Genomic DNA, 12851 nt, shown 5'->3' with positions numbered 1-12851 from the left:
GACAGTGGTTGAAATCTAGCAAAGTTGGGCCTGTCCCTGGGACAGTAGTAGGAAGCCACCACAGTGGCTCTGGGAGTGACAGCAGGAAGCCCAGGAAAATAAAAAGGCCTGATTTGCCATTTCTGATGTCAGAATCTTCCAAAAGCTTTTCATGAAGAGGAACAGGAAGGGCAGAGTGGTACCAGGTGAATTCCCACAGACGTGTTGCACCACAGGCCACAGATCTTTCCTCCGGGCCTCATCCCACACTCTCATCCTAGGCTCTCTCCTCTCCTACCTCAGCACCCACGCTGCTGAACTGCTCTTTTGAGGCAGCAACTTTGTAGGTGTTGTTCTGTCCTGCCTGCCTTGCAATCTTACATTCCCTAGCTCCAGTGAGCTGTGTGGTGGCTTGCTACCTTGGTAGGCATTCTTTGAGCATCTTCTGGCTGAAAAGAAAGAAAAAAGAAAAAGAAAAGGAAAGCTTAGATTTCAAACAGCATCCCAGTGGTGTGGGGAGCACAGAGTGCCTGCTGCCTGGGGGTGCTGTCTGGGTGCCTGTGCAGTGTGCTGTGGTGGGAGAGACACTGAGGACACAAGCTCCGAGCTGCCAACCTTAAAGAGAATGATAGACTCCTTGATTAGAGTACTCCTGCTTGCAGGTAGGGTGAGTCACTCTATTGACATCTGCAGGTGTGTTTGGATGTCTACTTCCTTCTTGGCTTGTGCTTCCCCAATAGCAACTCTGGGTCGGCCTTGGCTTTGAGCTCTTTATCACAGAGCTTGGCATATTTCAGACAGCCAGTGAGCACATGCTAGTGTGTGAACCTCCCCTGAATCTGCTTCCAGGAGCCCCTGCTATCCTTGGGCAGTGTGCTGCTCAGCCCCTTCTCTGTCCATGGCATCACAGGAGCCCTGAGGATGGATTCTCTTCCTTCCCTCCACCCAGTTCTCCCCTAGAGTCTGAGTATTGTTCCCTGAGTCCTTGCAGCCTACAAGACTTTTCATACAGGGACAACATATGTCAGATGCTCTGATGGATTGAAGAAACAGAATGTTAATAAATGGCTTAGAAAAAAATCTCAAGGAAAAGCATTACCTTGAGTTGGCTTCTTGTATTCAACTCAAACACAATGGCTATGCTACAGACACATGCACACATGAATGTGGGTGTACACACACACACACACACCACCTTTCCCTCACTATACCACCACCATCCTTGGCAATTAGTAAGATTAATTCCCTCCCAGAAGCCCAGATCCCTTTAGGGAAGCCACTGGCTCTGCAGATGCTGGTTTTTCAAACTTCACATTGTGCTCGATGGCAAATGAATCCTACAATTGTTGTCCTGGTCCCAGCTGGCTCATCTCCCCAGCCATCCACAGGGGCTCACAACTTCTTCCTTGCTGTGGTTGGGGTGAGATTTCTTGAGAGTTGGGGGGCCTTATCCTGGAATGGCAGAACTAAGAGCTAGTAGAACCTCCAAGAGATGAGGCCTAGTGGGAAGAACTTAGATCATTAGAGATACCCCTAGAAGGGAATATTGTGTTTCCCTGATCACCCTCAAGAAAAGTCTACTAGAGAAGGAGCAGCCTGACCCTTAAAGCATCCCCTGCTTCCTTTATTAAAATGTTCCCTCTTGCTCTGGAATTACACTCTTGCCATTTTCATCCCCATGTGATTAGGCAGAGCCAGGGTGGACCTCACCAGAGTTGAACAGCACTAGGACCTCAGACCTTTAAAATGATTTGTTATAAACAGCCTTATCTATTTCATTATGGTAATAGAAAACCTAATACCTACTTGATCTACTTCCAGGTGTCTGCTTAAATGAGGGCTGGATGGTATGGCTGTCGCAAACATTCCGATGCTCGTCTGTAGTATGTAGACAGTCGTCACACATCAGCCCTCATCTGCTCCACCCCCCCCATTACAGTGCACACATATACCTGTCACAAACATACTCAAGAACGATACAGCCCTTCATCTGAGCCCTGATCTCTCTCCTACACATGGAATATCTTGAAGTAGAGATTTAAAAGGGCCTGTGGAGCATCAGCCATGTCCCGAGAATGATGACCCTAAAAACTGTGATAGCTCATTGGATAGCTCAACTCTATACCTCACACGACGTGAAAATCCATGAAAAACTCCACATAGGTACCAAAGACCAGCCATGCCCCTATCTTGTTAGGCCAGATCAGTGTGTATTATTCCTTAGCCTCAGCAGTGTAATAAGCACACATCCAACAGCAATTATAGCACACACGCACATGCATGCGTGCACAGAGAAAGGGAGAGAGAGACAGAGAGAGAGAGAAACAGAGACAGAGAGACAGAGACAGAGAGACAGACAGAGAGACAGACAGAGAGACAGACAGAGAGAGGAAGAGGAGAGATGGAGGGAAGCGGAAAGGCCTCATCAGTTCCAATTTGAGCATCTAAACATGGGCTCTGGAGAAGGCAAAGGGCAGGGACCAGCCATGCAACCATGATCTTCCGTGAACTCAGCCTGTCCATTTGAGGCAGACTGGGCTTGACATGAGTATCCAGCACAGGAAAGGTGAGAGTCAGCCCACTGTGACAGCCAGAGAGACTGTCTCACAGTCTTGTGAGTGGCCTTGCTTAAGGCTGCAATGTAATGGGAACAGGTCGGGGTGGGGGTTGTGGATTGGTGCACCAGCGGTGTGCAGTTTCTCCAGGTCAGAGTCACTGCCTGTGTCTCTATGTTTCATCTAGAACTGAATTCTGGGTCAGGTTTACACTCGAGTAGCTCACTTAAATGCTGGGAGCATTAAAGGATCGTCCAGGTTGGGACACATGACTACACTATAAGGCTGTTTTATTTGGGATTTTTGTTGTTTGGTTATTTGTTTGTTTGTTTTCTCTAAGTGCTGGGATGAAGTTCAGATCGCTGAAGTGACTTGCTCAAGACCACAAACGTATCAGAGACATGGATCTTTTGATGCCTGATTCAGTATTTTGCTGCCACACAAAAGCTGCCTCTTGAAACTCCAAATAGTGACCTTTATCTGGTCTCAGGCCCAGCATGGAGCCGGAGCAGGAGGGGGATCAAGCAGTAGTCAGACTTTCTGCATCAGGCACAGCACCCATGTATCTCCAGGGTTCCCCTCTTGAGAGGCAGTGATGTCTACGTGTTTACTTAGTCCATGACTGAGAACATGGAATCAGAAGGCAGCTGAGTTTAAGACCTACACACGGTGTGGACGACCCCTATGAGGCTGAGAGAGAAGTAGAACCTCTGGGCATCTCCTCCCTGTCTGTAAAATGTGACTAGCACAGGCATCTGCTTCACCCGGTTCCTCGGAGTTAGGCTAATCAGTGTAAAGCACTCAGAGCTGTGCTTGGCACAGACGTACGTGTTCAGCTTATGATCGTTGTTCACGTTAGCTGTTCTTTGTTTACATGATCACCTTATTCATATGTTAGAAGATTTTAAAGCATAAGAAGAAGAGGAGGAGGGCTTGATTTGAGTAGCTGAAGAGAAGAGGAGGGAGGGAGGGAAGGAGAGAAGAAAGTAGCAGAAGAAAGGGGAAAGAAGGAGGAAGGATGGAGGGAGAAGGAGAGAAAGAAAGGCTCGATTAATTTTGAAGAGCTGGCTAACCATTGGCAGTTGTTGCAGGCCCTAGACCTCCACCCCAAGCCATGCGCTGCTGCTCCTATGAAGCTAAGCCAGGTAGTCTCAAGGCATTTGAACTGGGCCTTCTCAGAAACAGTTGCTATGACTGAGGAACACAGAAAACCTGATTTCTCTCTTCCCCCAGGCTTTGCTCTTCTCCATCCAACACAAGGGCTGTAGTGCAGTATAATCACAATGCAAAGCACAGATGAAGCCACAGTGTAACCAGGCAGCCTCTCCAGGCTGCCTCAGATGTGGGGCAGACAGGCAGCTGCTTCTTGGCCAGACTCTCGGGGTCCAGGGTAAGGTTTCTCATATTTGGAGCTTACTCCAGGCTTCCTCCCAGGAAGACCCTAGATGCTAGCCCATTATGGTTCTCCTTACTCTCTTGTTCTTCCTCACAGGATGCTATCAGCTCTTTCCCCCCCCACCCCCGGAGCTGCTGGTGCCTGTCTTTGTTTATGTGTTCTCCCTAAAGGTGGAGCATATGAGGAAGGAAACTGAAGTGCCCCCTGTTGTGGTAGAGAACTGGTTTTGATGAGGAAACAGAGGGGTTGGGAGGCTGTAAATATGTCCTTTGCATGTGCACAACATCCTCTCTAGAGAGAGGATTGCAAGAGGCTTGTGGAAGAAGTATCAGTATCATAGGATTTTGATTAGTTAGATGTCCTAGCTATTATAATATGCAAATTCTCAATCCTCGGTGACTTAATACAATAGATGTTTATTTCTCTGTCTTGCAAAATGCAGTCTGGGGATGTCCTCAGTCGCTCAGGCTGGCAGAGGCACAGTTCTTCAACAAGCAGCTTCCAGAATCAGTGGGAGTGTAGGCACCCAGCCTCAGATAGAGAGGAGCAGAGACTCGGCATGTCAGTCTTGGGAATGGTGTGTATCACTCACCACTTCAGTCCATGTTACATTAGCCGATACTAAACCCTGGGGCTCCTCTCCCCTCAAAGGACGTGTGTGTGTGTGTGTGTGTGTGTGTGTGTAATTTTTAGGTTAAGAAAATACTTTAATACAAGGTTTGTTGGAAATTTAACATTGATGTTGCCCTGGTGTTGGTTAGCGAAGCCAGTGAGAGGTGACTAGTCTTGAAGGCTGGGTTCTTGTGAATGGATTTATGTGACTCCAAGTGTGGATTTATTAGAGAAGTGAGTTCAGACCACCTCTCCTCTCTCTTGTCCTTCTGTCTTCCTCCACGGGATGAAAGATCATAAGGACCCTTGCCAGTTGGAAGAACCATTCTTGGATGTCCCAGCTTCCAGGACCACATGCCAAGATATTTGTTATTAATAAATTATCCAGTCTTAGACAAACTCTGATAACAACAGAAAATAAACAAAAGCAAGAACAAAGTCTATCAATGAACATGTTGACATTACAAAGGGCCTAAAGTAACATTAGAGTAAGCCCAGGAACTAAGTACATTGCAGTGCTGAGAAAAGAGGAGCCATCACGTAGAGAGCAAGAAAGATGACTCCAGGTAGTGCTCTGGAGGCTCAGTGGAGATAAAGGCTCCCAGGAAGAGAAGGATAAACTGTGTCCCCTCCTGTTGAAAAATCTCTTAAGACAACAACTGAGAACTGAACACTGAGATGGTTGGCTAAAGGAACTGTTAACGAATCTTTGGAAAGAACCGTGATGATTAGCAGTCAAGACTGAGTAACTAAGAACAGATTTTTCTGAATGATTTCTTAATTTTTTATTATTATTTTTAAGACAATGGCCCACGCAATATCATACATAGTAAGTTCAGATCTCAATAGAGTGCTTGAAAAAAAGGAATCATTGGGTATCCTCAAACATCATGGCAAACAAAATATGGACCCATAAAACACTGAAATGGCATATTACACCTTTCAACTCTTGGTTTGTTCACAGGTTTTTTCCAAGGCTCAAGAAAGAGCATCATTGGAGTGAAATCCAAATTTACAAGTATTATAAAATAAAATATTAAAATAAAACAAATACAAGCACACTGACAACTCACACGATCCTAAATAATTCTGGTGAGTTAGAATGAGGGATATAGCTAACAAAATGTATTTAACAAAAATGAATGGAATTCTCATATTGATACCAAGAACTGAACATCCAGAGAAGGATCAGCGTTTAGTGAGGGACTGGACAAAGTGACCAGGGAATTTATTCTGACAACAAGGTCCATATAAAATACCAGAGTGATGAATCACTAAACTTACTGTCATCCCAGACAGCAATATTGTAATATATACACTAATTACTAATCTGTGCTGATCAAACAACACAATATTCTTTTCCAGCAACATGTTTCAGGGAGAAGATTGACATGGTAGGGTGCATATGGGAAAGTCAGGGCTGGTTGTGGTGGTGCAGGCTCATAGGATAAGACTGAAAATGTAGAGGAAGGCAGATCACAAGTTCAAGAGCAGCCTGGGTTACTTATCTTTCAAGGTGTGGTGGTGCAGACTTTAATCCTAACACTTAGGAGGCAAAGGCAAGAGAATCCCATATGACTGAGGTCAACTTGATCCACATAGAGTTCCAGACCACCCTCACTCAAAGAGAGACAGACAGACAGACAGACAGACAGACAGACAGACAAAGACAGAAAAAAAGTCAAGACTCATAAAAACTATTTCAAATTAGCTCCCAACTTCTGCATAGTACCTCTCCAGGAAGTTTTGCATATTGTTCTTAGAGTGGTTTTCCTTATACCTAAACAAGATCACAGCACTGGGTGATTTAAAGTCTTCAATGTTCTTTCTCTGCTGCCTACAGAATAAAACTCAAGATTCTAACCAGGTCTTCTCCAGCTACTTGCTAGAGCTCTCTGCTGTAACTACCCTGTCCCCTAAGCTTATCTTATTAACTCTCACTAGGTTTGTCCTGTGGATTTTAGCGCCCCCTAAATAGCTCTCAAACCATGCATTTTCTCCTGTCCTGTTCTTGTTTTTTTCAATATGTGTTGTTGAATTTTTTTTTGGGGGGGGGAGGTTGTTTGGGTGTTTTGTTTTGTTTCTTACCTATTTGTTTATCACAAACTAGACTGCTGTAAAATACCAATACCCAAGGGCAGGGACAAAGTCTCTTAACTCTAATTTGTGAGGACATATCTTGTTTCCAAACAGGTACTAAGTAAATGGTCATTAAATGAGCAAAAGAGTTGATGAGTTAGCACAAGTTTCTCTGCGTAAAATGCTAGCTTCCTCTTCCTGTTTGTCCATCAGGCAGAACCCTTCATCCTCCAAAGCATCCGTCTCAGACATCAGGCACACTGAGAATCCTTCCTGCTATGGCACACTGCATCCCTCCCTGCAGTTCAGCGCCTACCACAGCTCTCCACAGAACATTCACTGCTTTATACATATTGCTCGACCTGTTTACTCTTAGTCACTTCTGTGCACTCGGAACCATGGCGAGTCACACCCCTGTGTCTAGCGTCATCCCTTACAAAGGATGAATAAATGCAACCAATAAGACATAGCCCAGAGAAAAAGGAAACATGCTGTGAAGAAAAAAGAGAAGAAATAAAGAAAGATTTCCTTCAGCATTGGCATTTCAGTGATGATCCCCTTCCTTCTCTGAGTCTGAACTCTCCTACTCCATATAGTTGATGTTTTACTTGATGGTCTTGTTTCCAGGATAACCAGACCCCTTTATTGCAGGTGGACTCTGAACAAGAATGCAGTGGTTATCTTCAGAAACTTCAGAGAGTTCAGGAGAGCATGTTCTCACCTCTCACCATGCTCAGTGAGAAGAGTGTATCCTTGCTCACACAATCATATACAGCTTGGGTTTGGAGTAGCTCTTCCTCAGACCCTACTGTCCAGGTTAGTTTTTGTTAACACAAGATAATGACTTGGGAAGAAGGAACATCACCTGAAGGACTGATGCCCTCAGATTGGCTTATGAACACATGGATAGAACATTTTCTTGGTCCACGACTGCTGTAGGAGGGCCCAGTCACTGTGGGCAGTGCCAATCCTGGGCAGGTGGTTCTGGATTGTAGAACAAAGCTGTGTAGAGTGAGCAGTGTTTCTTTGTGGTTTCTACTTCAGTTCCTGTCTTGGGTTCCTGCCTTGGTTTCTCTAATGACAAAGTATAAGTGAAAACAAGGCCCTTCTTCCCTGAGTTGTTTTTGGTCAGTGTTTTATCACAGCAACAGAAAGAGTGTTGGCTACCCTAGGTGGATCTCGGCCTTTCCTCCTTTCAAAGCTGTTTGGATTCAAGAAGCCACAGATCCTACACACTAAGACCTAATTCTCCTCTCATTTGCCACACAGATGTTGTCATCCGGCCACAATTCATACGATTCAGAACAGGTCTTGTTTGTCACAGAGGTCTGCCATGAGCTGAGTGGACAGAGAAGGACCATAGAAAAGAGAGAATGTCACAGAGCTCTCAGCTTCACAGGCACTACTCTGGTGCTCCCTTGCTTGGCTCTTCCTGTGTATAACATCCTAGCTCTCCCACTGGGTTTTTGGTTTGCATCTGATCCTTACATACTCCTGACCTGGAGGCAACTCAGCTCACAATAAACTACTTGCACATACAAGCTTTGTGTTTTGTGTGACCCCGGGCCATTCAGATCCATAGAGTCTATAGCATTATCTTTCTTCTGGACTGTTCAGCTCAGCAGCCTTGGATCATATGTGTAAAAGAACTACCCTACTGCAGTGCATATGAAGACAGAGGAGTGTGTTCATGACTCTTCACTTCAGGACAGAAGCTATTTAAGTATAAACATTGATCTAGCTGGTCATTAAAAAAAAAAAAAAAAAAAAAACCCAGTTGACAGCAAGGCTTCCATGGAACCTACCTTGAGAGCTCTCTGTACCTTTAAAACTGCACCTAAGAAGCCATCCAATAAACAGCGTGTGTCAGCTGACTTTGCTTTATGTAGAATTTAATGAACACAGTATTATTTCCAAGTACCTATAGAGTAATAAAAAGGGTTAACCACAGGTCTCTCTCCTTAATATTTCTACAATGCAGTGGTCTAGGAATGACTTACTTAAAAACATAAATAAATAAAACACATGCGTAGTCCATGACCAGGGCGTACGGTGATGGTACCAGGCATGAGGACATAGCAAAGCTCTCTTCTACTTGGGCCCTACTTAAGATGCCTGGGGATCACTTGTGAGCCTTAGCTTGACCTCAGGAAAGGATATAGCCATATCTCCCCTAACCAGACTCTGCTTTGTCTGGAAGACCCCCGTGGGCACCAGAGATGACATTATAGAGGAGAATCCCAAAGGATGTCCTTGGCCTTATGCTATTTCATTTTCACTGAGCACAAGGAAAGTAATCACATTGGAACTGCTACCATGTTTATATTGCTTTGCCAATGAGGAACCTATTCAGGACAAAAGCTTGCCAAAAGGGTCTGTGCCCAGGCATGCACCACAGAATCAAGACTAAAGAGTGTTTGTTCCTCTTAGCTCTCTCAGCTGTCTACATACAAGGAAGCTCTGGAAATCCCGAAGTGGCCAAATCAACAGATAAGACATTCCTGTGGCTAGCAGGGGACCTCACCCCTTCATCTTTGCACTGATTCTCTGGCTGGCCATGTGTGCCGTGGCCATACACCATAGCAGAGGATCAGCCTGGTGTCTGTCAGCCGCATTTGATTTTCTCTTCTATTCAGTTCCTTCCCCCATGAAGGGATGGAGACAAGTATCTGTGGTGTTTCTCTCTGGACTAATTTCTGAGGTGACCTTGATTTGGCCTTTAGCTAATGTGAAGTTTCTTTACAGGTGTCCATTTTGTTTTGTATCGGATAACTCGTATTCCCAAGCCCATCCCTAAATTCTCTTCTTCCCTTGATGGTCAAATGATCTTCTTGACCACTTATAGGTGAGGTTCTAATGGATACATGTTGCTTCTGACTGCATCCTTCCTTCTTTCTCCACTTCTCCTGCCAGATTTCTGTAGGTACAGTGGAGGTCGGAGGCTGTCCCCATGGGGTGTTCATCTTCATTGCCAGCTTGGTTAGATGTAGAATCACCTATGGGGCACACTTCTGAGCAAGTCTTTGACGGTGTTCCCAGGGAGGTTTAACTGAAGAGGGGAGACTCACCCTGAATGAGACCACCTCATGGACTGGGTTCCAGACTCAACAAAAAAGATGACAAGCCCAATAGATGGAGAGCGGTCTCTCTGGTCTTTCAGTCATTGCACTTGGAACAGCACTCGGACACCTTGGAGCTTCATAAACTACATGCTGAGCGAGTCCTAACCAGTCTCAGTATTAGACTCCACACGTCTACCAAACACAGCACAGTGGTCCAGGCACAAGAAAGTAAGGGCAAGATAGCCTCTCCTGCCTGCTGTGCCATAGAGAATCTTAGTCTGAGCCCTTTGCTGAGTAAAGTGTTGACTGAGATAGAGTCCTTCAAGGTCACATGAGGAATTTCCACTTCAGCTGGCAGGTAAGTCTTCTGAGATTTCAGTTTGGGGAACTTTGAACTTATTACTCCTTCACACACCCACAAATTTTGGTCTCGTCTTTCAAGATTCATCTATCAAGATTGGTGTCTTTCAGATGAATTGGTTGTGGGGTTGTTGGGGGGGGTGGGGGGAGGGATACTCCATTTTCAGATGCCTTTGATTTAGCGTCTGACAGAGCTGAACTTCCTTTGAGTAGTAGGGACCTTTCCTCCAGTTTCTTATGTAACAAGCGACTGAGGTTAAGAAGCTGAAACATGTGAATTTCTGGACAGGACAGTACAGCTCCCTGCAGCCCACACACCACAGAGCCCCAGCAAACCCCTTCCCCAAAGCACTCGGCATGCAAGACCATGCCTCCACTACTAGCCTCCTGCTTTTCTGACGCACAAGAGTATCTAGCTTAAGAAACCTTTGCCTGGAGATTAGGGGATTAACTGTGGCCTGCAGCAAAGGTAAGCTTTTAAACAAAGGTTCTGCATTGTTTTTACAGGAGAGAAAATAAAATGCAAAGCATATTATCAGTCAATGGGCACTTTCGGTTATCAGCAAGGGTCTCCTCTCACAAGGAAGTGAAATCCAGGTTGTCACCCTGCACTTCTTCCCCTCACAGGCCCTGCTTCCCAGTGCAGTTGCCGTGGCAATGAGATGATCACATGAGAACAAGGGAGATAGTGCCTGCACTTGAGAAGTGAGACGTTTATGGAAACTCATGTCTTACGATCTTCTGTTCTTCTGTGCTGGAACAACAGAAGGAACTGGGGAAGAGACACCATCAAGTTCTTTAAACATCTCCTGTGTGGTGGGTGTGGAACTATGTGCTTAGTATGTATGTTGTGCTAGGCTTGTACATGTGTTCTTGAATTTTGTATTATAAAATATGACTTACCTACCAAAGGATCCGTTAAAACAAAACTGCTCAGCTCAGTAATTTTTGATAAAACACACCCAGGAAAAATCAAGAAATAGGCATTTCCAGAGCCCCGAGAGTGACATATACTCCCCCCCCCAATTGTTATCTCTTCTTTCTCCTTCAAAGAAAAGACTATCTGAATATAAACAAATAAGCAAGTAAAATAAAAACACCAACTGGCTTTTCTCTACAGTTTTAGCACCCATGCATAGTCCCTAAACACTAGGGTGTCATTTTAAAGTTTTGACTCCTGTATGGAAACATTTCTTCTTCTATTTGTGTCTTGCATAGTGTTAGGTTTGTAAGCTATACTCATGCTGTCATTTGTGACTAATTTTCATGTTCATTTTGTTAAGCTCCACTATGTGGAGGAAACCCATTTTTCTTATTCAATTATCAGAGAACTCTGGGTTGTTTCTAGTTAGATGTTCTCATAAATGATGCGATAAAGTATGTTCTTATTCATGTCTTTCTGTGTCCATGTTATATTTAGGCAGGTCTATGCCTAGAAGAGACCTTCCGGGTCATGATGTACTGTTGTCAACAATGCTAAATGATATTCCTACACAGTTTCATGGATTGTCATCTCTCCACGGCCCCACAATGCTTACTATTCTCAGTCTGACAGCATTACCCATTCTGACGGGTGTGTGGTGGTAGCGCAATCTTTCTCTGCCCTCAGAATAGTCTATAATGTGTGTTTTAGTTAGGGTTTTTTGTGAACAGACACCAGGGTCAAGGCAACATTATAAGGACAACATTTAATTGGGGCTGCTTACAGGTTCAGAGGTTCAGTCCATTATCATCAAGGCGGGAACATGGCAGCTCCAGGCAGGCATGATACAGGAGGAGCTGAGAGTTCTACATCTTCATCTGAAGGCTGCTAGTGGCTTCACTTCCAGGCAGCTAGGATTAACTAGGGTCTTAAAGCCCACGGCCACAATGACACACCTACTCCAACAAGGCCACACCTCCTAATAGTGCCACTCTCTGGCCCGAGCATATACAAACCATCACAATGTGACACTCCCAGTTTTCATAGTTTTGACTGATCTGTGCCTCCATGTCATATAGTTTAGACCCAAGTAGATGATGTACATATTGCAAAATTTCCCACGTTGTGTGGAATATGTTGTCACTCTTGTGGAATCTTTAGGCAAGTAGAAGCTACTTATTTTCCTGTGGTCCAGCTTCTCTGTTTCACCTTAGTGAGTGTATCATTCAAGTATTGTGAAAATGCTTCTTTTATACCAAGTTGTAATACTGTTCTCTATCATTGTCTTCTGGATAATTCACTACTAACCTCATTCATTCATATTCATAACTCAGTCAGTCCGTAAGTTTGTTCTTAGCAGTTTAAAGTAGGTTATAAATTTCTTGTTATCTTCAATATGGATGTCCAAGATGCCTCACTTAACAGGCCATCCTTTCCCCCTACCCCACAATGACACTTCATAATAAATGCAACCTCTGAATGGACTTTCCCTTCTGTTCCATTGGCCTCATTGTCTATTCTTGCTCCAGTTCCAGAATCTTAATTATTGTGGCTTTATAATTACTGTTCATGACTGCTACAGTAAAACTTTCCACTTTGTTCTTACTCAAAAGTCTCAGATATCCTCAGTTAACCATTTGCATTGCCATACAAGCATTAGAATCAGATGTCAATATACACACAAAAATGTACACACACATATATGTACACAAAAATACACATGTACAAACACATATACATACACACATGCATACACAAATACACATACACACATATACAAACACAAATACACATGCATACACAAATACACATACACACAAACATACACACGCACGTATATACACACACAAACACACATGTACACACATACACACTGGGGGACAGGT

This window comes from Grammomys surdaster, unplaced genomic scaffold (assembly GCF_004785775.1).
Source record: "Grammomys surdaster isolate TR1022 unplaced genomic scaffold, NIH_TR_1.0 259, whole genome shotgun sequence".
In the NCBI taxonomy this organism is placed as follows: Eukaryota; Metazoa; Chordata; class Mammalia; order Rodentia; family Muridae; genus Grammomys; species Grammomys surdaster.
Note: the sequence above shows the minus strand (reverse complement) of the source record.